This window comes from Rhinatrema bivittatum, chromosome 2 (genome assembly GCF_901001135.1).
Source record: "Rhinatrema bivittatum chromosome 2, aRhiBiv1.1, whole genome shotgun sequence".
Taxonomy (NCBI): Eukaryota; Metazoa; Chordata; class Amphibia; order Gymnophiona; family Rhinatrematidae; genus Rhinatrema; species Rhinatrema bivittatum.
Window position 1 is genome coordinate 595823340 of NC_042616.1, and position 12043 is coordinate 595835382.

A 12043-nucleotide genomic window follows, 5' to 3' on the forward strand; every position below is an offset into this window, starting at 1 on the left:
TTGCATATTTTAGATGACTGACTGCATATTGCTTTAACTAATTTGTTTGTTTTGGTTGTCTGTTACATAGATTTCAGTGTTAAAAAAAAAAAGTGTGTCTAGCAATGATCTGTATGATTCTATTAATTCCACCTAACAGCTGCATGCTATCAGAAGTATCTGTTGTTATCCATATGTGGTCTTCAAGGGGCCTATTTACTAAGGAGTGTTAATGCATTAATGCATATTAAGTGCGTGAAGCCGTTTTTATGTATGTTATTACTGTAAACCTCCAAGAGCTAGTGATTGAACAGGTAGAAATATTTGAAATAAGTAAGTGCCAAATTTGTTGCTCAATGTGAGGTTATTGTGGAAAAATACAGGGCAACTTGTAGAAGATGTTAATGAGCTGAGTCACATGCAAATGTATAGAAAGCAGCGCATTAATATAAAAATGACAAAGCTGATTGTGATAAATCTCGTGATTAGTGTTACACCTTCAAAAATTAACTACACCACAACAGATGTAGTTGACGTTCCCCCAAGATCAGCAGCACACTGAAGCACCTGCTGATGCTCTTGGCCCTGTTCCTCTACCCCCTGCTCCTATTTTTTTTCAATTGGGTGTTTAGCTCTGAATGACAACCCCCACCCCCGGCAGAGCCACTGTTACTCCCTACTGAAGGCAGAGGAAGGGCAAGGGGAGCCTTGGTTCAGCCAGCACCATTTTGGATTTTGGTGCTGTCAGGACACTCACAATTGGATATCCTCCTACCTAAGACTGCCCTCTGGTAGGAGGATTTGTCTAGAGGGATTTGTGCTGGTGCTGATGGGTAGACGTCAAATGGAAGGGCCCGAAGTTACAAACCCCTCCTCTTGTCACTTAACCCTTGTCACAGCACCAGATTCCCCTCCAGTCCTACCTCACTGGCTTCACCCCCCCCCCTCCGATCACAACCCCGTCACGCCCCATCTCCAAATCCACCCCTGAGCTGGTCCGTCTGGCTCCCCAAAATCCACCTATCCATTCTATTCTATGTTGTATTAAATGTAAAGCTTTGTGCTTGGTATTTTGATCTGTTCATAAGGCCTATCACAATACTTATTAGTTTCATTATTCTCCTGGAAGAATGCTTCAGTCTTTCCCAATCTGACCTCTTAGAGACTCCTATCCCATCAGACTCGAGTGGACTTGGTATGCATCATTCAGTTATCAGGCACCAGTGCTTTGGAATGTACTGCCTCTTGATAGTTATCAAGAAATGAATTATCTGAAATTCAGAAAATTGGTGAAGGCATGGTTATTTAGCCAGGCCTTCGATAACTAATGGGTTCTTTGGATTAGGACGTTGAGGGACATTGTTTAATGTCTTTGATTTGCTGTTGAATTTTCCTCCGGAGATATGCTGTTTTGTTCTATCTGATGAGAGTGCTGTTTTGTGGGGGGTTTTATCTGAATATGGTTTGCATTTTAATTTATGTTCTTCTGTATGTGATTTATCTGTGTATATTTTTTGTAACTATTAACTGACTTAGCTTTTTTTTTTTTTAAATTACAAGTGACATATTAAATTCAATAAATAATGATAGTTATGCCTCTGCATCCATAATGGGCCAAGAGTGATTCCCAGTTGCTACTGCTCTGCCAACACCATAATTCAAAATGGTTCTAGCTCACTCAAGGCTCCCTTTTGTCTCAAACATGCATAAAAAGGGGCTTCGGGGTCAACTGGTACTATTTTGAATTACAGTACCAACAAGGCAGGAACAATTGGGGATCACTCCTGTCCCATTATGGACTCTGAGGCAAAAATTGAACAGATGAGGGAAAGCTAGTGTAGATGTGTGTGTGTGTGGGGGGGGGGGGGGGGGGCAGTTTTGAAGTTTGCAGGGGGAACAGATCTGGGGGTTGGGGTTAGCCATATGACATATGTTGGGGAGAGTGCCAATATGGAGGATGATTGAGGTTCAGAAGTAAAATTTTGTGCAAGAGGAAATGTTGTAACTCAGGGTTTCCTGTAAGGCTTGTTGGAAGGGTTGCAATGCTGGAAACACAGTTTCCAATAGACAGAAATGCAGGATTTTTCTGCTGCTGGTAATGTTTGTGCATTATTAACCGCAGGAATAGCGTACCACAGTATTTACGAAATTCAGTTATCACATTTTAGTGAATACCATGGAAAATAAAGTATGTTAAAAACCATGTGTTAAAGCATGTTTTAATGCACTTCAGTAAACAGAGCTTGTGGCAAAACAGGGAGTTTACTCATCAGGTAGATACTGTAACGTGCGGTTGAAGATTTCCCGTCTGTAACGTGCTGGGAGCGCACAATTCGGACGCGTAAGGCGATCCAGCGATACAGTCTCCAGTTTCACGCGTCCTTAGCGCTTCTTAAAACAGACGCATAACCCTTTCCGCACGCAGCATGTATATGATATGTAAATGAACGAATTAGCTGTATAATGAAGGAATTAGCTATTCCCCTCCGATACTGTGACGCGTGCTCAGATTATCTCCTTTGTAACCCGCTATTTTGCTGCGTCCTTAACCTGTTAGTTTACCGCCACCCTCTACTTGGTGTTAGTGTGGTGTTCGAAAATTAAAACGGGAATAAAGTGTAAAAAATGGGGGTAAAACCGTAAAGTGTAAAAAACATTGCAGCGTAAGTTGTTTATATATATATGTATAAATATAAATACCTGTCACTTTCCGAATCCCCCAGGCGTGCGGTCATCGAGGCGGCGGCGGGAGCCGGCGGGCGGATGGGCGCCCGTTCATCCAGGCGGTGGCGGGAGCCGGCGAGCGGGTGGGCGCGCGTTGGATCCAGGCGGCGGTGGGAGCCGGCAGGCGGGTGGGCGCGTGTTCGATCCAGGCCGTGGCCGGGTGGGCGTGCATTCATCCAGGCAGAGGGAGCCGGCGGCGAAAGCGGCCTCCGGCTTCCTCTGCCTGGATGAATGCACGGCCCCCGCCGGCAGTGAATGAATGCCCGTGCGATTTCGGCGCTCAAGGCCCCGTCCGGTCTCCGGTGCAGCCCCAGTCCTATCCCCTCCTCCCGAAGCAAAAAAAACCAAAAACCGAAAAAGTAGCAAGGCTCGGGCCTGCTACGGTAGTCCCTTCTCCCTTCTCCTCTCCTCCCGATTTCGGCTCTCAAGGCGGCCGGGTGGGTGTGCATTCATCCAGGCAGAGGGAGCCGGCGGTGAAAGCGGCCTCCGGCTCCCTCTGCCTGGATGAATGCACGGCCCCCGCCGGCAGTGAATGAATGCCCGTGCGATTTCGGCGCTCAAGGCAGTCACATCCCGTGACGTCAAGCGTCGTGACGTCACGCCTTGAGCGCCGAAATCGCACGGGCATTCATTCACTGCTGGCGGGGGCCGTGCATTCATCCAGGCAGAGGGAGCCGGAGGCCGCTTTCGCCGCCGGCTCCCTCTGCCTGGATGAATGCACGCCCACCCGGCCGCCTTGAGCGCCGAAATCGGGAGGAGAGGAGAAGGGAGAAGGGACTATCGTAGCAGGCCCGAGCCTTGCTACTTTTTCGGTTTTTTTTTTTTTTTTGCTTCGGGAGGAGGGGACAGGACTGGGGCTGCACCGGAGACCGGACGGGGCCAGGGCAGGTGAGCGGAGGCTGGGGGAAAGTTTGCTGATCATCGGGGAACATAACTGTCCACTTCCTGGTACCTGTCATTTGAAATGTCATTTGAAATGACAGATACCAGCGCGGCCGTGAAGCGTTAGGCCCGCGAACCCAGGATACTGTATAGGCGCTCTATACAGTAAAATGGGTTGCGCGGGCCTAACGCTTGCCTAAGGCTTCGCAGCCGCGGCATGCATTTGCATGCAATTAGAAGAGAGTATCGAGCGGTAGGTGAAGAGAACTGTGCGTGCGGGGAACGAGGGTGCGCCTGGCAATGCCGCACTCTTTCTACCGCGGCCTTAGAGTATCGATCTGACTATGATTTCTTGTTTTGCTTTGGGCCCTGTGTTTTTCCCGACAGGTAGCTTTTTTTTTTTTTTTTTTTTAACTTTGAGCTGGCGTACAGTTGGTGTTTGACCTTTTACACTGTAGTACAAACTGAGGCTTGGGATGCTTGCTCTACTCAAAGTGAGGTGTGAGTAGCATAATTTCCCATTATCCTTAGGGAGCTGTAAAACTGTAATATCTTGCAGTGCCATTGGCCAGAAAGCTATTACTGTTCAGAAAGTCTTTGGAAGAGAGAGTTAATACTAGTACTTTGTACCCTGATTGGCAGGGCTGGTGCAAGGGTATTAGGCACCCTAGGCAAACCTTCTGTCTAGTGCCCTCTCCCCCACCCCAGTCCCAGCCCCGACCTTATTCACTGAGACGCCACTCGTGGCCCACCGAGTGTCTGCTTTTCTCGACTGCGAGCAGGATGGGCACTACTTGTAGCCAGCCGATTCTGCGCTTCTCTGGGCCGAGAGCAGGATGGGCGCTGCTCGTGGTTTTCCGAGTCTCTACTCCTCTCGGCCGCGAGCGGGATAGGCTCCACTCGTGGTTGCACATGGCTGCTCTTCACTGCCCCCTAATGGTTGGTGCCCTAGACAATCGCCTAATTTGCCTAATGGGACGCACCGGCTCTGCTGATTGGTCCTTCAGACAATCATTTTACTGGCCGCCCTGTAGAGATACCTGTTCAGTTCCAGAAGAGCACATTATTGCTACCCTTGATGCACCCATAACAACTTCATCAGGCAGGCAATACATTTATTCACATGCCACTTAGTATTTTTTCTGCCTTGACATGCTTTTGAATGTCCCATCAATGCATGACAGTGAATTTTTGTGAAATAGGCAGTTTAAGCAATTCTCGAATGTAGTGTCTTGCCTTTTCTTGTTTTGTGCTTAAAAGCTTGGAAACCTATGGCTGGTACCTCGTCTGGCTGTCTGGAGTGGCCCCTAGGTGATGGGGTTGTCAATTTTGCTGCATTGGCAGTGGCTCATGCCACCACTGACCAATACAAGTAAACTAATCATCATACAAAGTTTTGCACTGACTTTGATGACTAATTTATGAAACTATGTCTAAACAAATGTGTGTCAAAAGCTAAAAATGTGTTAAGTTCAGTAAACTGAGCTGCACTGTAAAATTTCACATCTCTAGCTCATATGCACGTTTCAGGGTTGAGGGCCAAAGATGCCTATCTTTAACATAGTGCATTCACACATACAAATGATGCTTGTCTTTGGGACTGTAACTCTGACCAAAGCAAGACTGGGTCCAAAATGAAACAGGGTGACTTTTGTAGTAAAAAAAAAAGGTGCTCTTTCAAATGAGATTAGAAAGAAAAAAATTTAAAACTACACGGTAGAGAAATTTGCACCCAAAAAATGGCAAACATTTGCATAAAAAAGGTGCCATTGTGTCTTTATGTAATTATATCTTTACTTCCAGTTGCCTGTAAAACCTCTTAGTGCGAATCTTATATGTATATGCCATGTATATACCATGGTGCAGTCAGGGCCTGAATCAAAGTATAGGTCAGGAGCAATGAGTCAAAGTAGGCCTTATATTTCTTTTGTAAAATTTTTCACATAATTTGCTGGTCCATAATAAGGGAGACAACCTCATGTTATGTTCCAAAATTTGCACTGGGACATACCACTAGGAATTGTACTAATCCACAAAATTTCAGGCTCCTGAGAGGTGTTGTCAAGCTTTAACACCTGGACAAAATGGTCATTTTAGGTTGCCTCTAGCTCTCCAACCAATGGAGATCCAGTGAAAAATTTAGCACAGTTTTGTTTGAGACCCTAGAGAACATCTGTGCAAAATTTTGTTCACTTTAGAGGAGGTTGAGTATGGCCCCCTGGTCCACTTGATATAAAATGACTTCACTGTAATTTCACATCTTAACTCCCAACCCTGTATTTCTTCCCTTCATGGAAAATCTCACCCTCTTCTACCCCAGTGATGCCTGTCAAATATGATTATCTTTTTCCTGAGACGATAGCATTTTGCTTTTATATTTTTCTTTTGCCCTACAGTTCTCATGCTCCTTTGGGCTTCCACATCAGTCAGCCTGGACTGGGACTAGGACTGAGCCTTAATTTGGAACTACCTGGGGTTTCCCTCCTCCCCTATTGTTAAACACCTCCCACTTCTATATATTCCAATCACTATAGTTACACTCCTTTTGCCAATGACTAGAGACCACAGCTCCTTCAGTAACCCAACACATGTGCATGCCGGGTCTGAGAATTAGGCGTGACCATTGTGCAGTGGCTGCCATAGTTCGGCCTAGAACAATCCCTTCCTTTATAAAATAAGCTCTGTATTGGGGAGACTGAGCAGTATCAGCATGTAGGAGAGAGAGGACGATAGGCTGGTTTGTGGTCAGAGAGAGGAGTGCCTGCTTTTGTGGAGGGCAGTGAAGCTCTGTATTGGGGAGACTGAGCAGTATCAGCATGTAGGAGAGAGAGGACGATAGGCTGGTTTGTGGTCAGAGAGAGGAGTGTCTGCTTTTGTGGAGGGCAGTGGTCAGCAGAATATCTGCAGTTACATTGTTGGTTTAAAGGTCTTGCTGATTGCTGGCCTTCTTTAATGAAAACTGGCCAGTAGGGATGTGCAGAAGGAAAAAATTTGTTTCAATTCAGTTTTCGTTTTGCCAGGACCCAAATTCATTGCATTCGTTTCATAGGGGGGAAAACCAATTCATTGATTAGTTATATTCGTTTTCCGATTTCTCATTAAAATCAATGGGGGAAGTATATGCAGCCTATTTTTGGCTGCAGAATTGGAGTTTTCTTATCAATTCTGATGAAACTTCTGGGGAGCAATCATCAGAATGAGAAAAGAGCTCCAAGGTACTTAGACTGTGGCAAAGTGGCACCAAAGTGGCATGAATAGCCTAAGGCACTTTAAAGGGCAAAGGGATACCAGGAGTGGCAAGTGTGCTTTAACAGAGGTGCAAAGCAGCAGCAAGTGTCAAAAGCATACCACAGCTTCAAAAGAGAGCACCGATTATAGATGCATGAAGATAGCACAACAGGCAAAGTGGCAAGACAAGTGGCATCAACATCCTACAGCACAATGAAGGGGGAACATAGCAAGCAGAAAGACTAGCACCAACACACTGAGGAACCATGATAGTGGCAAGAACACCACAAGGAGTTGAGTGAGTCATCTGGTGTATGGCAGCAAGGCAGAGTGGCAGAAAGCTGATAGGGGCAAGACAGGCTGGCAGAGCAGAGGTAGTCTGGTCCCTGTGGTTTTGATAGGGGCAAGACAGGCTGGCCCCGGGGAGAGTTCCCTTCCTTTGCAAAGGAAAGGGCTCCCTAGAATGGGTTCACCCCTAGAGTGGGGTGTTTCCATTGGTGTCTAGTGAGCTCTCATTGGTCTTTTAAAATCTGGTGGCGTTAGCAAATATACAAACGAAAATTTTCAAGGCGGAGGAGGGGTGCCATGTGAACAGCGGTTCAACATGGGTCAACAGATACTAAGAGATAGGCCGGCTACACCGGGGAGAGTTCCCTTTCCTTTGAGCAGGAAAGGGTACCCCGGAATGGGTTGGTCCCTAGAGTTGAGCACGAGCCTTCAAAGTGTGGCGATGTGGAGGAGAGTGTCATGTGAACAGCGGTTCAACATGGGTCAACAGGTACTAAGAGATAGGCTGGCTACACCCGGGGAGAGTTCCCTTTCCTTTGAGCAGGAAAGGGCTCCTGGACGGACAGGCACAGCATTAGAGGTCAAGCCCTTGTAGGGACATAAGGCCTGGACGGACAGGCACAGCATTCGAGGATAGAGGTCAAGCCCTTGTAGGGACATAAGGCCTGGACGGACAGGCACAACGTTCGAGGATAGAGGTCAAGCCCTTGTAGGGACATAAGGCCTGGATGGACAGGCACAGCGTTCGAGGATAGAGGTCAAGGCCTGGACGGACAGGTACAGCATTCCGAGGATAGAGGTCAAGCCCTTGTAGGGACATAAGGCTTGGACGGACAGGCACAGCATTCGAGGTCAAACCCTTGTAGAGACGTAAAGCCTGTATGGACAGGCACAGCATTAGAAGTCAGGCCCTCATAGAGACGTAAAACCTGGATGGACAGGCACAGCATTCGAGGATAGAGGTCAAGCCCTTGTAGGGACATAAAGCCTGGACGGACAGGCACAACATTCGAAGATAGAGGTTAAGCCCTTGTAGGGACATAAGGCCTGGATGGACAGGCACAGCATTCTAGGATAGAGGTCAAGCCCTTGTAGGCACATAAGGCCTGGATGGACAGGCACAGCATTCGAGGATAGAGGTCAAGCCCTTGTAGGGACATAAGGCCAGGACGGACAGGCACAGCATTCGAGGATAGAGGTCAAGCCCTTGTAGGCACATAAGGCCTGGACGGACAGGCACAACATTCGATGATAGAGGTCAAGCCCTTGTAGGGACATAAGGCCTGGATGGACAGGCACAGCATTAGAGGTCAAGCCCTCATAGGGACATAAAGCCTGGATGGACAGCCTAGCATTAGAGGTCAAGCCCTTGTAAATACCCAGAAGCTATTAACTGTACTTATGCACTTCAGCTGATAATACAGGAACATGAAGAGCTCTCAGAAATAAGAAAACCGCTACTCAAGTCCAAATCTACAATATCAACCTATGTTGTCTTTGTAGTTTACACAGTGCCTCTGTAAACTATGGGAACACAGAGGATGAACTAGAGTGCAACTATCACCAGTTTTCTATAGTACTAGTCGAAATATTACTGTTGGCACCTAAGAAAGATTTTGGGAACATGGCCCATATTATGAAGGTCATGAAAACTATTGAGCATATGAACTATACAAGCTCCAAACATCCTAAGTCAGTTTTTTATGTTCTTACATTCCAAATATGGACAGGAGGTCAAGCCCTTGTAAGGACTTAAGACCAGGACGGACAGGCACAGCATTAGAGGTCAAGCCCTTGTAGAGATGTAAAGCTTGGACGGACAGGCACAGGAGAGAGACAGGCACAGGAGAGAGACCTTGGGGTGATGGTGTCTAATGATCTGAAGTCGGCGAAACAATGTGACAAGGCGATAGCTAAAGCCAGAAGAATGCTGGGCTGCATAGAGAGAGGAATATCGAGTAAGAAAAGGGAAGTGATTATCCCCTTGTACAGGTCCTTGGTGAGACCTCACCTGGAGTATTGTGTTCAGTTCTGGAGACCGTATCTCCGAAGAGACAGAGACAAGATGGAGGCGGTCCAGAGAAGGGTGACCAAAAAGGTGGAAGGTCTTCATCAAATGACTTATGAGGAGAGATTGAAGAATCTAAATATGTACACCCTGGAGGAAAGGAGGAGCAGAGGTGATATGATACAGACTTTCAGATACTTGAAAGGTTTTAATGATCCAATGACAACGACAAACCTTTTCCATAGGAAAAAAATCAGCAGAACCAGGGGTCACGATTTGAAGCTCCAGGGAGGAAGATTCAGAACCAATGTCAGGAAGTATTTCTTCACGGAGAGGGTGGTGGATGCCTGGAATGCCCTTCCGAAGGAAGTGGTGAAGACCAGAACTGTGAAGGACTTCAAAGGGGCGTGGGATAAACACTGTGGATCCATAAAATCAAGAGGCCGTCAATAAAGAGTGGGTGGCTCGCCAGAATGACGGCTACTGCCTGGAGATAATACCCTTATTCAATAAACATACACATGGTTACTGTGACTCCAACATCACTCTAAGCTACAACAGCAAGAGGAAATGTGGAAAAAAGGATTCGCACTCACAAAGTGGGGAGTAGCTGGCTTGTTACGGCGGTTACTACCCCAAACCAAATAAGCCTGATACTTCACTTTCAATGCATATCCAGCATAGCTCTCTGTTTCAACGGCAGGGGAGAAGAAAAATGATACTTCACGCATATCCAGCATAGCTCTCTGCTTCAACGACAGGGGAGAAGAAAAACTGATACTTCACGCATATCCAGCATAGCTCTCTGCTTCAACGGCAGGGGAGAAGAAAAACTGATACTTCACGCATATCCAGCATAGCTCCCTGCTTCAACAGCAGGGGAGAAGAAAAACTGATACTTCACGCATAGCTCTCTGCTTCAACGGCAGGGGAGAAGAAAAACTGATACTTCACGCATATCCAGCATAGCTCTCTGCTTCAACGGCAGGGGAGAAGAAAAACTGATACTACACGCATATCCAGCATAGCTCCCTGCTTCAACGGCAGGGGAGAAGAAAAACAACCAATAAGGGCTGAATAACACAGTCTGGGTAAAACAAATAAGCATGGGTGTAGCTTGCTTATTGCGGCGGTTACTTCCCCTACTTCCCCTACTACCCATAACTAATCAAGCTTGATATTTCACTTGGTTGCAGCTCCATCACTGCTCTCTACATTAATGGTGGGGGTGGAAGGGAAATAGAACCAAAGAGCTAAGAGAAACAGATAAGTATGAGAAAAAATGTGAAGCTTGCTGGGCAGACTGGATGGGCCGTTTGGTCTTCTTCTGCCGTCATTTCTATGTTTCTATGTTTCTATGATAGAATATTCTTTTCCTGTTACAAAACAGGAAAAGAATATTCTGGAAAGAAGTGATGCACAGATGCATGAAACTGAAATTAGAAATACTAGAACTAAACTCAGACAGGCACAGCATTTGAAGTCAGGCCCTTGTAGGGATGTACGGCATAGACAGTGTATGGACAGGCACAGCGTTTGCGGTCAGGCCCTTGTAGGGACGTACGGCCTGGACAGTGGACAGACAGGCACAGCGTACTGACGTGGAGGAGGTGGTGGTAGTAGCTGTCACTGACAGAGTGCTGCTCCTGCTTGGGCTAGCACAACTCTCTGAAGTGCCTGCTGCTGTTTCCTCCTCTGCTTCATGCCTAATCTGTCTCTGCCTATGGCGCTCCTGATCACGACGTTTGCTAACAGCAGTTCCTTCACAGATGAGAGACAATTGGACTGTAGGGCGAGTTTCCCTTTCACACGGGGATCACAGACTGTGGCGAGCATGTATGTGTAGTCTTCTGTTAAAGGCCTTAATCTCTCTTGCACCTGCTTCTGCAAAATGTCCAGACAATGCAGCACCTCAGCTGTCATTCCCTCTTCCTGTTTAAAGCCCTCCAAATTTTCCTCCAGAAAATTAACTATAGGGATGATGTCAGCCAAGGTGGCACTTCTGGAACTCAGCAACTCTGTGACATCCTTGAAGGGCTGCAGGATTTTTACCAGCCTAGGGGATTCTGCACACCTATGTCCATTGAACCAGAAAGTTCATGAAGGAGTGTCTGCAGCTCCTCTAACCTCTGCAGCATCATAAAGGTGGAATTCCACCGGGTGGCAATGTCTTGAATGAGACGCTTGTGAGGCATCTCCAAATCAGTCTGCTTTTGTTGGAGAACCTGACCCGCCTTCACACTTCTGTGGAAGTGCGCTGCTATGTTCCTGCACTTGTGTATTAACGTATGCAGGTATTCATTCTCTTGGTGATTGGACTCCAACCCCAGAGCTGACTTCACTACCAGGTGCAGTGTGTGCAAAACATAGAATGTTCTGAAAGCGCCCGTTGCATATTGCCTTTACCATGTTTGCACCATTGTCTGTGACAAAGAACCCTGCCTGAGGATTCCTATCTCGGTGTAGTTGCCAGCCTGCTAGCATCTGTCTGATGCATGCTAGAATATTGGCTGAGTTATGGGCCTCGTCCGTCAGGTGGGTGTGCAGTAAAGCCCACCTCCACCCTGATACATGTTCACTAATAGAGCTGCTGTCTGCCCCTGCCTCAGCCAGGTCCCACCAGTGTGCTGTCAGGGAGAGGTAAGAGTGTGCAGCATTCATGGCGGTCCAGATATCGTAGGTGAAATGCACATTCGCCAGTTCCTGCGCTAGCAGCGCTTGGATGCGACTGCGACACTGGTTGTACAGGCTGGGGATGACCTTTCTGCTAAATGTGGTTCTGGAGGGGACTTTGTAATTTGGAAGTAAGACCTTCAGCAAGTGCTTGAAACCCACATTCTCCACTATCTGCAAGGTCATGAAGGGCAATCATTTCCCCAATGCTCCTGGTTACAACATTTGAGGTTGCCTGCCTCCTACTCCGGGATAGCGTTA

The 12043-nt window shown here is 47.1% G+C and overlaps 1 protein-coding gene across 5 annotated transcripts in view; it reads left to right on the plus strand.

Annotated features, from left to right (window-relative positions):
* The window catches only part of GREB1L (GREB1 like retinoic acid receptor coactivator), a 729370-nt gene that overhangs the window by 379170 nt on the left and 338157 nt on the right, over positions 1-12043 (plus strand). The window lies entirely within an intron of this gene.